The sequence below is a fragment of the Orycteropus afer genome, unplaced genomic scaffold, assembly GCF_000298275.1.
Source record: "Orycteropus afer afer isolate SDZICR_OR568_19922 unplaced genomic scaffold, OryAfe1.0 scaffold01327, whole genome shotgun sequence".
Classification (NCBI taxonomy): Eukaryota; Metazoa; Chordata; class Mammalia; order Tubulidentata; family Orycteropodidae; genus Orycteropus; species Orycteropus afer.
Window position 1 is genome coordinate 1,640 of NW_006922914.1, and position 4,752 is coordinate 6,391.

At 37.6% G+C, this 4,752-nt stretch overlaps 1 pseudogene; it reads right to left on the reverse strand.

Moving 5' to 3' along the window:
* Window positions 1-25: 25 nt before the first annotated feature.
* LOC122152052 lies at window positions 26-963 on the reverse strand (annotated as a pseudogene).
* Window positions 964-4,752: the final 3,789 nt, after the last annotated feature.

Genomic DNA, 4,752 nt, shown 5'->3' on the forward strand with positions numbered 1-4,752 from the left:
TAAAAAGTTTTTTAGGTAACAGGTTTCATCGGTTAATTGTGTGCTTCCTTGGAAAACAACATTGACACCAAACTTTTGTCATGGCATTTTCCATCTCTGCATTTCTCAGGGTGTGGATTAAGGGAGTGGACATAGGAACAATGTTGGTGTAAAGTGATGCAAACTCTTTATCCTCAGGGAATGTGGTAGGTGGTCTAACATAGATAAAGATTGCAGGAACAAAAAATAAAACCACTACAGTGATATGAGAGGTACAGGTAGACAAGGCTTTGCATCTTCTCTCAGCTGAATGATTTCTTAAGGTGAATAATATAACAACGTAGGACCCAAACAAGAGAACAAAGGTTGATAACACAACCATTTCTGAATTAACAGGCACCAGAACACCAGTAATGTAGGTATCAGTGCAGGCAATCTTTAGCGATGGGAAGATATCACAAAAATAGTGATCAATTTCATCAGGACCACAAAAGTGTAACCAGATTGCCATAAGTAATTGAGGAAAGGAATGGAATGTGCCACCAACCCAAGCAAATAACACAAGATAATTACGTTTTGTTCTGTTCATGATAATTATGTAGTGGTGAAGTTTGCAGATAGCAACATAACGATCCAGGGCCATGGCAGTAAGAATGAAGATAGCAATACTGCCAAAGAAGTGCATGGTAAATACCCGTAACATGCAATTATCATAGGAGATGGATTTTTTCCCTAGCAACAGAGCACTAATAAGTTCGAGTGTGACACTAGACATAAAATAGATGTCCAGAGATGCTAAGTGGCTGAGGATGTAGTACATTGGTTGTTGAAAAAGGTAGCTGCTCAGAATAGAAACAAGGATCACAAGGTTTCCTACAAATAGGGAAACATAACAGAATAAGAACAGCACAAAACAAAATGTATGTTTTTGTCATAAGAAAGTCCCAAAAGAATGAATTCCGAGATATTTCTCTGGCTTTCCATATATACCTCTTTGGTGTATATTATCAATGAATGGGTATCTGAAAATAAAGAAAACATGAAACTTAATGAAAAGTTAACAGCATAGTACCAAAAATATACAACATACCAAATATGGATTAGGATGCAATAATATGAATATTAAGTATTATTTGTTTATATAATTAAGCTGCTTTTTTATGTTGTCTCCTTTATTTTACAAACATATTGGGGAATACTTTTATAGTAAAAATAATAGGATTCAGCATGTTTTACTAGGATCCATAACCAATGTGCATAGAAGCAGCTGTCAGGAACTCAAGTGACAGACATATAGTAAATGCTCACCAAAGATGATTTTCATCATCAATTGTTATTCCTTAAAATAATAAAGATATTTGAGGCAAACTAAAAGAAAAAAAAAAAAGAAAGACATCTTCCATTGGGAAAATCTGCTGCCAAAAACATATTTTAATTCAATCAAACTAGTAAACATTTAAGAATATTTTAAATATTACCTTGTTCATGAAGAAAATATATATTTCTTTATTTATGAACATTTTGCTTTAATAATAACAGATGTTTAATTGGTTGTTGTTATCATTAGGTCCTAATGAGTCAGTTCTGAATCACAGTGACCTTATGAACAAAAGAACCAAACAATCCCCAGTCTTGTACCATACTCATAGTCATTGCTACCTTTGATCTCACTATTGCAACCACTGTGTCAATCCATCTCACCGAGGGTCTTTCTTTTTTCCAAAGACCCTCCTCTGCTTTTTCAAGTGTACTATCCTTCTCCAGGTAGTCCCACTGATAACATGTCCAAAATCCGTGAGACAAAGACTCACCATCCTTGCTTCTAAGGAGCATTTTGGGTGTACTTGATCAAAGACAGATTTGTTCATTCTTCTGGTAGTCCATAGTACATTCAGCACTATTCATCAACACCACAATTCAACTGCATCAGTTCTTCCTTGGTCTACTTTATCCATTGTACAGCTTTCATGTGTATAGTAAGTGATTTAACAAATCTTGGGTCAAGCACAGTTTAACAAAGTGATATTTTTGCTTTTGAACAATGCTAAAGAGGTCTTCTGCTAGATTTGCCTAATACAAATATGGTGTTTGATTTCTTACCTTCTTCATGGGTGTTGATTGAGGATACAAGTAAAATGAAATCCTTGACAACTTCAGTATGTTCACTGTTTATTATAATATTGCTTGTGGTCCAGATTAGAGGATTTTTGTTTTCTTTATACCAAGGTTTAATCCATACTGAAGGCTATAGTCTTGGACCTTCATCAATAAGTGCTTCAAGTTTAGTTTGCTGTCAGCAATCTAGGTTATATCTCCTGCATACTGCAGGCTGTTAATGAGTTTTCCTCCAATCCTGATGCCCCTCTCTTCTGCATAAAGTACAGCTTCTTAAATTATTTGTTGAGCATACAGATTGAATAAGTATGGTGAAAAGATACAACACTGAGGCAAATAACACCTTTTCTGATTCTAAATTATATATTAACCCCTTGTGTTGTTCAAAAGACTACTTCATCTATGTACAGGTTCCATGTGAGCACAGCTAAATGTCCTGGGATTGCCATTCTTTCCAAAGTTATCTATAATTTCTTATAATCCACATAGTCAAATATTGTTACATAGTCAATCCAACATAGAGGAATGTCTTTCTGTTATTCTTTGCTTTCAGAGACTATCGAATTGACACCAGCACTTATATCCCTCATTCCACTTCTTCTTCTCAATCAAGTTTGAATTTTTGGTGGTTTCCTGTAGACGCCCTGCCACAACTGTTTTTGAAATATTGTTATATTAATTTTAATTTTTATTGTGATTTGGATGAAGATTTCCAGAGCAAATTTACTTTCCATACAGCAGTTCACATATACATTTTCTCATGTCATTGACCACAGATTACCACAATGCAACAGCTCCCCCCTACATCCTTCCCATAGTTACCTCTTCCCAGTGTCCATTCCTCCATACACTCCTGACACATGAGCTGTCTCCCTATGCATAAGCAGCACTTCTTTCTCCCATGATTGTTCTCTCCAAAGAGTGTGTCTACTTGAGGTAAATGTTCAACTCATATGCCTGTATTTTGTTTGGCTGGAAACCACAGGTGTCGGTTCAATTCCAGACCTGAAGGGCAGCTAGGGGTCATAGTCTCAATGGTCCCAACAAACTCCATTGGACCAGCAAACCTGGTCTCCACCTTTTTTATTTATTTATTTTTTCTCCAAATGATTTTGAGTTTTGTTTCACATTGTTCTCCCTCTCTATCAAGGATCTCCTACATAGATCCCCTTCCAAGTGGGTGACAGTGGTAGCTGGGCACCATCTAGTTCTTCTGGTCTCATAGTTATATAGGCTGCAGATCGGATGGTGTACCAGTCGCTAGGACTAATTGTTTCCAAGAATTTTGGTTTTCTTCATTCTTCTTTGCTCTGGACGAGGAGAGACCCATCGTTGCATCTAGAAGGCAGATTGCTAGCTTTTAAGATCCCAGTCACTACTCGCCAAAGTAAGAGGTGGAACAATATTTTGTATAGTATGTTATACCAATTGAGCTTGATGTCCCCTGTGACTATGGTCCCAAGCCTGCATGTTCAACTACTTGGTCCCTCTGGGTATCTGGCTGTGCTCAAGAGCCCCTTGTCAGCTTTACTATACACCGGGGAATTCTGATCATTCATATAAAATTATAAGATCATTGTCTGCCAACCATATATATATGTTCTTGGATGCACTCCTCATTTCATAGACATACCTAATCGCTTAGCCTGTCCACCCATCTCTCCATCAATATACCCATGTTTGCCTTCAAGGGTTCATATTTGTTGTCTGTACCTCACATGTACGTTTCTATGTCTTTCTCATCCTCAATGCTGTCATATTGGTCACTCACATTTGGCCCATTTCCCTTCTCATCACCCAAATCAGTACTTATCTCTATCTATCTAATAGGCTTCCCGCCCCTCCCCTCCAACCCTAACCAACAAAAAAAAATTTCCTTCTATACATAAAACTGGGAGCTCTGGTAGCATAGTGCCTAAGGCACTTGACTGCTAACCAGAAGGCTGGCGGTCCAAACCCACCAGCCACTCCTCTGAAGGAAGGTTGGGCAATCCTACTTCCGTAGCGATACTGCCTCAGAAACCCAAGGAGGGGTCACTATGAGTCGGGGCTGACTTGACAGCAAACAACAACAACAACAACAATACATAAAACTTTCCTTAACTTTTAAAATAATGGACTGATATAATATCTGTCCTTTTGTGATTGACTTATTTCACTCAGCATAATGTCCTCCAAGTTCATCCATGTTACAGGGTGTTTTGCAGATTCTACATTATTCTTTAGCGTTGCCCTGTATTACATTGTGTGTATGGACCGTAGTTTGGTTATCCATTCCTCAGTTGAGGGACACCTATGTTGTTTCCATCTTTTGGCTATTGGAAATTGTGCTCTGATGAACATGGGTGTGCATATATCTGTTCTTGTCATGACTCTCACTTCTTTGGGGTATATACCTAGTAATAGAATGACTGATCAAATGGTATTTCTATTTCCAACTTTTGAAGGAATCACCATACTACTTTCCACAATGGTTGTACCATTTTACATTCTGATCAGCAGTGTATGAGAGTCACAATCTCTCCACAACCTCGGCAGCATTTGTTATTTTCTGTCTTATTGAACTTTGCTGGAGCAAGATGGTACCTCATTGTTGTTTTAATTTGCATCTCTCTAATAGCTAATGATCATGAGCATTTCTTCATATGTTTGTTGGCC